Source organism: Panthera uncia, chromosome D2 (genome assembly GCF_023721935.1).
Source record: "Panthera uncia isolate 11264 chromosome D2, Puncia_PCG_1.0, whole genome shotgun sequence".
In the NCBI taxonomy this organism is placed as follows: Eukaryota; Metazoa; Chordata; class Mammalia; order Carnivora; family Felidae; genus Panthera; species Panthera uncia.
Window position 1 is genome coordinate 55302699 of NC_064818.1, and position 11718 is coordinate 55314416.

Consider the following 11718-nt stretch of genomic DNA (forward strand, 5'->3'; position numbering starts at 1 on the left):
ATCACCCGCCCAGGCCTGGCTGCCCAGAACTAAAAATACCCTGGAGGCCCCGCGGCTGGCGGGGGCTAGAGCCCAGGGAGTGAATGGATGTGTTGCCCGGAAGTCCAGTCCGTTGACCTACAAGACTCTGGGCAGAAGCTGAGGCTAGGGAGCAGTAAAAGGAGGAATCTCCCAGGGGGGGTCACTGTGAGGCTCTCTTATTGACAAGTAACAGGCTTGGTCCCAGGCCCAGCCCTATGGCTTACTGGTGGTGGGATTTTCACAGCTGAGTGGCTATCTCCTCTCCCTTAAATTCGATTGCTGTGGGGGTCAAATGGGACAATTCAGTTCATCTCAATAAACTTTGACTTGATGGAGACTGCCTGCTTCCTCCTTCGTGCCTGACTGTACTCACAGCCTCAGCCAGAGCCAAGAACCTCTTGATATACAGGTCTGTGTCTGCCTCAACTCTGGGGGCCCTGGAATTTCTTATATATCTCTAAACCTAGATTCTGTCACATGGCTCAGTGCATAGCAAGCACTCACTATATGCTGGCAGATTGAGTAAGTGGGCCTGCCTCGTGCTGGTCCTTGAGCTAGACCGGGCAGTGTGTGTGTGGGCGGGGGCACAAACAAGCAGATATGATCCCTGTCCTCACGGAATTTGCAGGGTGGGGGGCGGGGAGACAATCAACCAACAGATGAGACATTGTCATCATCAGAGCAACTAACAGGTGCAGAGCAGTTACTCTGTCATCTCACTGAATCCTCTTAAAATCCCTATGGACAACACTTTCATCACCCTCCTTTACAGATGATGAAACTGGGCACAGAGAGGTTAAGTGATTTGGCCAGAACCACACAGTCCTTATCTGCAGAGGGTAGCAAGTGGTAAATTGTAGCAGACATACGGTTAGCTCTGTGCCCTGGGTACCAAGTGGGGAAGTTTGAGGATTGAAGGCTTCATGGAAGAAGTGCCTTGGCTGATTGTGGGTCTGTCTCTATCACTCTGCAAATTCACTAAGTAGAGAGGTAGGAAAGTGGGATAGTCATGAGTAAAGCTTTGGAAGCCATGGAGCACTGGATGTCAGAAGTTACCCCATCTGCCCTCCCCCAGGCCCCCAGGGCCCAGGGCATAAGCATCACCATCTGCCCGCCCCTCCCAGGGTGAGGAGCTGAGAGGCTGAACAGTAGCTAAGAGGAGTCTCTTCCCCACGGGGTATTCCTCAAACCCACCCAAATAAGGGCCTGTGCTTTCCTGCCAAATGGGAAGGCCAAAATCTCCTGCAGAGAGCTGTGACCTGGGATGTTCCCAGCAGCCCGGGGGGAACCTGACGAGGGTACCCAGGGCCATGGCTGCTGGACAAGCTTTCCTCCTCGGTGGCCCTCGAGACTCGGTCTGGCCCCACCTCCTTTGACACTCAGTATGGCAGAAACTGTACAGTTTGGGAATTGCGGGACCTGAATTCTTGTTCTGACTGTCTGAACTGTGTGGCCTCAGGCAAGTCCTTTCGCCCAGTCCAGGGTACAGCCTTCTGCATCCATTTGTGCTGCCTTTGTACCCTGGCCCTCTGACATCCAAGGGCCAAACTGCTCTCCTCTCTTCCTGCATCTTGGCTGTCCCTGACTTCAGTGACTCCTGAGCAGACTGACCTTGTCGTGCCTTAGCTCAAGAATCCTCAGTGGCTCACTGTTGCCCACAGGATATGGAGAATCCACTTTTCTTTCTCCTTTTCCCTCTCCTCCTTTCCCCTTTTGACTTCATTTTTTATATTCTACCTGTCTTTAGGCCTCGCTGTATCCCAGCTCCTCTACTAATTTGCCTATGAAAGTTTACATGAACGCTCTCCAAGTATCAGGTGCTGGGAGAGTCTTAGAGCTGAAGCAGATACAGTCTGTGCCCTCGGTTGTGCACTAACCTGGTGGGAGCTGACTCACAGACATGGTGATGATGGACAGTAGACTGGGATGCAGAAGGCAGGACACATGGAAGGGCACTGACCATTTCGACACAGGACAGACTTTTCCTTTGCTGAGGGCTGTTTAACCAGGTGCAGGGCTTTTGTTCCAAGGGAAGAGGTGAGAGCTGAGATTTTGAGAAGCTTGGGGGTGGGGAAGTGAGGAGGTGGATCTAGCAGGGGTGGGCTGCCAAGAGAGAGGCTGGCCTGGGAGATGGTTCCTGGGGAGAGAGAGTGATGAGCTGGCTGCTATGGGGAGAGGAAATTTGGAGGAAGACAGAGCTGATTAAAGAGATATTTTATGAAGTTTTGCTTTGTGATATGCAATGTCACCTTCCCCCACACTGTTCCTCTGAAAGCTTCAGAAAAATTGTTACTACTTGATAACATTTGGAGTTGGGCAGGCCCACCTCAGCATTTGCAGGGCCTGGGCATGAGTCAAAGGGGGCCTCCTATCACATGTCTCGGAGTTAAAAATCAAACTGACTCCTCATTAAATAAAACATGATCTATCTTCCTGCTTTGACAAATAACACTTTTGGAAAGATCTTGAATCCAGATCTTTCTACCCCCTAGAGTTTGGTGTGGAACATATTATTATGGGAAGCATCTACCCCTGTCCCTGAGCCCCGATGTGGCCCACCCCCTTCCTCTCCCACCTCTGCTCCATCCCACACAGCAAGGGACCCTCTGCTGTGACGGGAACACGCACACACCAGGCTCTGTCCAGACCTCCACAGCCATTGCCCTTTGGCCGCCCTGAGCCACGGTGCACAGCCTAGAGGTTTGGTCTGCACTCTGGAGGAAGGGCTGCTGGAAGCAGCCTTGGCCTCTTGGACAGCGAATTTCTGGAGCATGGGTTTGGAAATGGGGTGGGGGCTCCAGTGGGCACATCCCCTTGGCCCTGGAAACTCTGTGTCCTGTCTGGAGGTGTGTGATTCGACAAGAGCCACACGGGTGCCCTCTGATACGTGGAGGACCAGAGCAGGGAGTGCTTGCCCAGGTCTGAGGACAGCTGTGTGTATGGGTGGGGACCAGGAGGTGCCACATGGAAATGGGAATGTGGCTTAGAGGTGGGCCTCAGGGTGGACGTGGGATGTCTAGTCACTCTTGTGGTGTTTAGAGAGCTGTGGGTTATGCAGCCCCAGAGCCAGGTGGGGCCTCACCTCGGCAGGTGGGGGCCACTGAGGCCTTCTGAGCAGGGGCAGGGGTGGGGGGCACTGATTAGAGCCAGGCTGTAGGAATCTTGATCTTTGCTGGTGCCCTCTCGAGCTGGTATTTAACACTTCACAGATTCATACCTTTGCTGGGGGCGGGGGTGGTGGTGGAGGGTCTGGGAAGGGGTATTCTGGGGGCGGACAGGGAGGATCTTAAATAATCTGTAAGCTGTGGAAAGAAAGAGAACCCGACTTAGACTCTCCACTTTCTGCCTTTGTCTCTGGGATCCCCAGCTCAAATTTGCTGCCAAGAGTTTACCACTCCCCTCTGCCCCCTAGCCTGTTTCGACTCCTGCCTCTGTCTCTCACTATATTAGCCCTCTTCTCATAGCGAAGCCCTCACCTGAGAAGGGTCACCACCAGTGTTCTCCCCATCATCAGGTCCCTCCCCTCTCCAGGACCTCCTGCACCCTGTTCACCCTTCTCCCTTTCTCTCCCCACCTCCCGCTCTCAGCCATGTGTGCCTGTCCAAACTACCCCCACCCCCCCCCCCCCCCCGCCAGCCCTTCCCCGGTCCCCTCTCATTGCCCCTCTTCCCTGCATACCCTCACTTGGCCTGTTCCAGCAGCTAACACGGGCACAGCGCCTGGACGTGTTTCTGTTCAGGTAAATTAAAGTCATAAGTTCTGGGGGAAATGAGACGGAATGAAGACTCAGAGCTGCGGCCCTGAAGCCTCCCAGGCCCCTTCAGAATCTCACAGAAGCTGGGCTGCCCTTCTCACCCGCCTGTAATTGAACCCCTTTTTTTCCTCAGGCAACACCAGACGAGTTAAATTAAAAAACATTTCTTATTCCACGCCGTTTTCCTGGATCTTTAGAAACAATGAATACAGTCACTGCATTACTTCCCCCAGTGTCTTGTGGCAGATGAGGGCAACAGGGCCTCAGTGGGGTGGCCTGGAAACCTCGAGGCCTGCACAACATCTCTGCTAGCCCAGGGTCTCGCATCTCCTTAGCTTCTTTAGGAAGATCATTGACCATTTGGGGGCAGAGCCAAAACGAAGGCTAGGTGCCACTTCTAGCCCCGGATCAACCACTCGTGAATTATTTTGGAATTAACTGAGGCAGTCAGTGGGAAATATGAGTTCAGGAACAGAGCTATTGATTAAAGAGAGGTACAGGTGACCTGAACAGTTTTGTATTCTCTTGCATCCGGTTTGTTGATTTAGAACTTTACAAATATTTTCAAGGTTCTTTGTGAGGAATGGTCCTCTCCCTCTGGCTAGAATGTAAGATCCTTCAAGGCTGGGACTGACAGACTCCAAAGGATTAATTTTCATGTAACCGATGTTCATCTTCCAGGAATGAGGGGAGGCAGCAAGGAGCTGTCTGGGTGGAGAATTCCCTTGACCTGGCCTGCCAGGGGAGGTGACGGTGGGAACCTGCCAGGATAGAGGTCAAGGGAAATCCCTGGATGAAGCAGGAGCTGAGCCGAGACCAGGGCCAGAGGCCTGGAGGTGAGATGGGGAGACATTGGCATCAAAGACCACACCAGAAGTGAGGATTGGGGCTGCAGGGGAGAAGGACAAGCCCCACTGGAAGACAGGGCTTATTGATGGGCCTATTCAGACAACAGTAGACAGAGCAAGAGGCTGGTCTGGCAATCTCACACTTTAGCCCAGCAGTTCTTTGTGGTCCTAGACCAGCAGCACCAGCATCTCCTGGGAACCTGTTAGAAATGCCAGTTTTCAGGCCCCACCTCAGACCGGAAACTCTGGGGATGAGGCCCCAGCATCTGTGTTTCAACCTGTCTTCCAGATAATTCTAATGCCTGTTAATATTCAAGAACCGCCTCTCTAGACTATATGCTTGGAAAATGTTTGCACTGACAGAGTCTAGAGCCCTGTGGTGGATGCCTTTTTCCTTAGAGTCACTGATGTGCCTGGTGGGCTCAGCCCTCTTGGGGTCCTCTCGTATTATGAGGACACTCCTCGACATATGATGGGCTGAGCCCTGGGGGGTCACAGTCTTCTACATCCTTTCACAGTAGGGTGGGAGGGCCATATCTTCTGTCCTATGCAGAGTTCTACAAGGACCTCTGCATCCCCAAGGAGAACATCACTGGGGTGGTGGTGGAGGGTTTCCTCATTATTGTCCTCAGGGGCCCTACCCATGTGGGCCAGGAATAGGTGGTCAGGCCAACATCTAGATTCTGGTAGGATCTTCCTGGATGACAGGAATTTCACTGTCATTTCCATACCACAAACATCTATGCCATTGTGACCATCAGCCTGAAATCTGAGATCTTCCGGGAGACCAGTTGGCCAACAGGTGTCATTGATGCCCATCAGCTCCGGGCAGGCGGAAGGGACCTAGAGCTTGTGCCAGAGGCCCCCTCCTTCCTCCCGGAGCTGGTCCTGGCTTTCATAATTCATAGTATATCTTGAGTTAGGAACAATTCTTCCTCCTAGACCAGTCTGGACATGCCAGTGGCTAAAAAAAAGTTAAGAAGCTGCAAGGTTGTTAATTTGTTCACAAGGGAAACTGCCCAGAAAGGACAAGAAAAACTTCACTTCCTAACCATTAACTGAAAATCACTTTTCTTAGGACAGCTTGACCTCTAAAGTGTGACTGAACTACCCAGGAAAAAATGTAGATAAGCTATGTCTCCTTTTAGCATTGAGTGCCAGTAAACAAAGTGGGAGAGCAGGAATATTCCACCAAGATATCAGCAGAAACTTAACTTCTTAGGGGAAATAATTTCCTCTCCTAATTACCAATTAATGAGCATAAGCTTCTGCCCACCAGCACTCTGAATTACTGTCGCTGTGGTGAGGTGGTGTGATGGGAACTTGGTGTAACGCCTCGTGCCTTTGGCAGGGATTAGTGAACCAGAGCTAATACGTGAATGCGTCTCATTCAAGTTGGGGTGTTATCTTGTACTAAATATCGGGCACGGGTCCATCATATTTGTACAGAGAACACTTTGCTAGGCTTGTTGAGGACGCAGAGAGTTAAAAACCCAGTTCCTACCCTCAATGTAAGTCACATAAGTTATGAATTATATTTATATCATATGAATTACAACAGCCAGTGGAATCTGTTTGTATAGACAAGATCATTCATTTATTTGTTTGCTCCACAAGTGTTTATTGAGCACCTATTATTTATGTAGCCACTTTGGGAAACCTAGAAAAGTAAACATAACCCAAATTTCCCAGGCTCTGCATGCTACTGGGGTCATACCAACGGTAAAAGTCACATTTTCTAGATTCTTGTCTCTATTATTTAGGTAGCACTTCCAGCATTTGTTCTTATTTACAGGCAGTTCTTGTCCCTGCCCCCAAACACATTCTCACCCAGTCTGCAACTAGAAATTTCCAGCAGGTGGTCAACATGTGTTCATAATAAACCAGGCTATAAACTAGGGTTAGACTGCAGCATCTTCCTTAATCTTCCACTCCAGCTTTGCACTCTCCCCACCCCGCCATTGATGTCCATTACCTGAGAACTTCTTTGAAAACTTTTCAGGTATTTGTGGGTAGTTCTCACTGGAAAAAATGCTGAGCTCCAAGCCAGAGGGGCTAGCCCTTGATGCTTCTACAGTTGACACCTTTCAAGGCCCAGAATGGTGCTACCTTCCCTCAAGAGTGAGGAGAATGCCTCCCCCCGCCCCACTCCCCACCATCCCTCTTCCATGTTTCTGTGCTGTGTTACCTGAACTCTGGTATGTTTCACTGGCCTATGGCCTACCTTTTCACCAGTAACACACTGTGCTGATTATTATAGCTTTATAGTAAGTCTTATATCAGAGAGTATGAGTCCTCCAACTTTGTTCTTTTTCAAAATTGCTTTGGTTTATTCTAGTTCCTTTGCCTTTCTATGTACATTTTAGAATCAGCTTGCCAATTTCTGCAAAAAAGCCTGCCAGAATTTTAATTGAAATTGCACTGAATTTATACATCAGTTTGAGAAGTGATATTTTAAGATTGCCTTCTAATACATGACCACAATATAGTTCTCTACTTTTCTTTGATTTCTTTAATTAACAATTTGTAGTTTTTGGCCTACAGATCTCGCATATGACATATGGTTGTTGGATTTATGCCTAAGTATTCCACATTTTGCTGATATTACAAATGGCACATAAAGATTTTAAATTTTCAACTGATCATCACTACTATATAAAAATTAATATCATTTTAAAATTAAACCATTTTTAACACATTGACCTTGTATCCTGTGAAATTGCTAAGCTCAATTCTAATACCTTATATATTCCTTGGCATTTTCTACATAGAAAAATACGTCATCTGTGAATAGAGACAGTTTTATTTCATCCTTTACAATCTGTATGTCTTTTCTTTCTTTTTCTGGTCCTATTGCATTTTGTTGGAACTCCAGTATAAAGATGAAGAGAAGGGTAAGTATGAATATTTTTGTCTTATTTCCAATCTTACAGGAAAAGCATTCAGTTTTTTACCCTTTCACCATTAAATATGATGTTACCTGTAGGTCCAATTCATCTGTGTTGTCAGAGTTACGTGTGTAGTGTTGTTCACAGTATTCTCTTATCCTTTTGATGTCTGCAGGGTGTTATAACCCTGCTTTATTCCTGCTATTGGTAATTTGTGTATTCTCTCTCTTTTTCTTTGTCTTTTTCTTGCTAGAAGATTGTCAATTTTATTGATCTTTTGAAAGAATCAACTTTTTGTTTCATTGATTTTCTTTATAGTTTTTCTGTTTTCATTTTCTGCTCTTATCCATATTATTTCCTTCCTCTGATTTGTGTTTATTTTGTTCTTTTCCTAGGTTCTTGAGGTATATTATTGATTTGAGACTTTTCCTCTTTTCTAATGTAAGCATTAGTGCTATAAATTTTCTCTTAGCACTGCTTTATTTCTGTCTCATGAGTTTTGTTATATTTTCATTTTTATTTAGTTCAAGGTATTTTTTTCACTTGAGAAAGTGACCCATGAATCCATGAATTTTTTAGAAGTGTGTTGTTTAATTTCCAAGTATTTGGTGATTTTCCAGTTATATTTCTGTTATTGATTTCTATTTGTTTCTATTATGGTCAGATAACACTCTGTATGATTTAATTTTTTAAAAATTTGTTGAGGTCTGTTTTGTGGCCCAGGATATGGTATATCTTGGTATGTGTTCCAAGGACACTTGAAAAGAATGTGTATCCTGCTGTTATTAGGTAGAGTGTTCTATAAATGTCAATTAGATTCTGTTGGCTGATGGTGGTGTTGAATTCTATATCCTACTGATTTTCTGTCTGGTTGTTCTATCAATTGTCAAAAAAGGAATGTGGAAGTCACCAACTATAATTGTAGATTTATCTGTTTTTTTCTTTTAGGTTTTCCTTAACATATATGTAGCTCTGTTGTTTGTACATACATACTTAGGATTGGTATTTTTGGTGAATTGTCCCTTTTATTATTATATAATGTCCCTCTCTGTTTCTGGTCATTATCTTTGCTCTACACTGTACCTTATCTGTTATTAATATAGCTACCCCTGCTTTCTTTTGATTAATTCTTGAGTGATATCTTTTTTCCTACCCTTTCCTTCCAACTACCTATATTATTATATTTGTAATGAGTTTCTTGTAGACAAAATAAGTTGAGTCATATTTTTAAAGCCATTCTGTCAATCTCTGCCTTTTAATTGGTGTATTTATACCATTTACATTTAATGCAATTATTGATTTATCAGTGCATAAGTCTGTTGTTCTGTTCTGTTTTTTGGGGGTTTTGTTTTTGTTTTGTTTTATGTTTGATCTGGGGTTTTTTGTTTGTTTTTCCCTTTTCTGTTCCCTGCTTTCCTGTTGCTACCTGAACATTTTTTTAGAACTCCATTTTGATTAATCTGTAGTGTTTTTGAAAGTATCTCTTTGTGTAGCATTTTTTAGTGTTGCTTGAGATATTACATTAAACATATCTAATTTTTAAGTCTACTGGTATTGCCATTTTCCCAGTTAGAGTGAACTGTAGAAACCTTATCTCCCTTTATGTCTCTTTCCCCTTTTCCACTTACAATACAGTTGTCTTAAATATTTCCTTTATATAAATTTACAACCATAGCAGACCGTGTTATAACTTTTGCTTCAACTGTCAAACATAATTTAGGAAACTCAAGAACAGAAGAAAATAGGTATTTACCCATCTTTTTATTTTTGTTTTTCCTTCTTTCGTCCTGATGTTTCAAATGCTTTCTTTTTTATCATTTCCCTGTTTAGAAAATTGTTAGCTGTTCTTTTAGGATAGACCTCCTGACAACAGATTTTTAGTTTTTCTTCATCTGAGAAGGCCTTGACTAACCCCTTAATTCATGAAGAATTTTTCTTGCTGGATATAAAATTCTATCTTGACAGTTCTTTTCTTTCATTTCTTTTCTTTCTTGAAAATATGCCATTTATTTCTGGCCTCCTTAGTTTCTGATGATAAATCTACTGTCATTCAAACTATTTTTCCCTTATAAGTAAAGTCATTTTTCTTTCACTGCTTTCAAGATTTTTCTGTTTTACTTTTCAGAAGTTTGACTACGATGTGCCTCAGCATGAGTTTGTTTGGGTTTATCCCATTTGGAGTTTGTTCATTTTCTTGAATTTATAGGTTTACACATTCTGCTAAGTTTGGAACATTACTTCTTCAAGTATTTTTTCAGTCCTGCCCTCATTTTCCTCCTCTTCTAAGATTCCAGTGACATGAATGATGTATATTAGATCTTATGTTATAGTCCTGCAGTTCCCTGAGGCTTTGTTCACTCCTCTTCTTTCTTTAATTCTATTTTCTTTATTGTTTTTCAGATTAGGTCATTTCTATTTTTCTATCCTTGAATACACTGATTCTTTCCTCTGTCCTCTCCATTTTGCTCTTGAGTTAACCCATTGAGATTTTAAATTTTGTTTATTGTATTTTTCTGTTCTAAAATTTTCTTTTGGCTTTCTTTATATTTTCTTTCTTTCTTCTTTTCTCTTTTCTGAAACTTTTTAAACATACACATACTCAGTATAGATGCAAGTCCCAGGTCCCTATTCAACCTTCTATTATTCCACCCTACATGCGGGTGGGGATTAGATGTCTTGTTACAACCAGGTAAGGGTGGAAATCTAGACTCTCTACTTGGCGTTTGCTAGTGTGTGTGTGTTTCTCAGGTTGTGGGGGAATGATGCCACAGTTCTTTTTTTTTCTATGGTACTTGCTGCAGTAGAGCAGTCATTGTCTAAAAGTTTTCTGTCTAGATAGGCTTCCTGATCCTTCGGCTAGAGAGAGTAGGCTTTTGCTGGGGCCTTTGTGGTCTGTGTCTGTTGGTGCTGCCAGGTTGCTGGCTTCTTCAGTAACAAGTCTGGGATGTTTGAGGCAAAACACAAAACAAAACAATAACAACAACAACAACAACAAAACCTCAGGGAACTCACCATCATGTTGTTCCTTGGGTCCCAAGGTCCTTAGCTAGTTTGCCTTCTTCTCTCCACCTTTCACAGTCTTTTTATGTGTAGGGCATTTATTTACCACCTCTTTCTCTGATTTCTATATCGTGGAGGTTGCCTATGGGGATGTGGAATGGTGCAGAAAGTGCATCTGCTATATTCTCTTGCAGTGAGTATGGAATCTTTGATCTATAGTATATTTTACTCTGTGACATACCCCTGACTATTGTGCCAAAGTTGCTCCTAACCTGATTCTAACTTTACTGGCCTCTTAGTCAACCAGACTTCTTCTAGTGTTGACTCTCCCATGGCATACAACCTGCTTTTTGATGCAAGGTGGGGGTAGGCATGGACTGGATTCCATTCCCAGATACCAGCTGTGGCAGGTTGAATAGTGGCCCCAAATGCAATATGTCCAAGTCCTAACTCCCAGAATCTATGAGGGTGAACTTATTTGGAAGAAGGGTCTTTGCAGATGCAATTAAGGACATAAAAATGAGAGCATCTTAGATTTAGGGTAGCCCCGAATCCAATGACTAATATCTTTATAAGAGAAAGGAGAGGGAGATTTGAGACACATGAACACAGGAAAGAAGTCCAGGTAAAAATGAAATTGGAGACTGAAATTATATGGCTACAAGTCAGGAAACTTCTGGAACTAACAGAATCTGGAAGAAGCAAGGAAAGACTCTCCCCTGGAGCCTTCAGAGGGATCATGGCCTTACCAACACCTTGATGTCAGACCTCTTTTGAGAGAATGTATTTCTGTTGTTTTAAGTCCCATAGTTTGTAGCAATTTGTTATGGCAACTTCAGGAAACCATAACACCAGCCACAGGTGGAAACTTTTGCTGCAAGAGGACCAAACACTGCAAAGATGGAGCAGCTGCCCCATTGCTGAGTCAATGGCTGAACTTGGACATACCTACAGGATTTGTACCCACTCACTATGGCCTTGACCTGCATGGTGCCTACACTCAGGCTAGCTCTGGGGTGGCTTGCTTGCCCCCACCCTGCCCTGGTAGAAGACACAGGATACAGCCTTTTATCTCTCACCCCTTGGACCTTTCCTAGTAGGACCCTTTTGGGTCACATGGTTAGCTTGTGTCGCTTAGAAACAATAGACACAAACTTTGGCTAATTTAAAAAAATAACGGAATTTATTGCAAGGATACAGGAAAAGC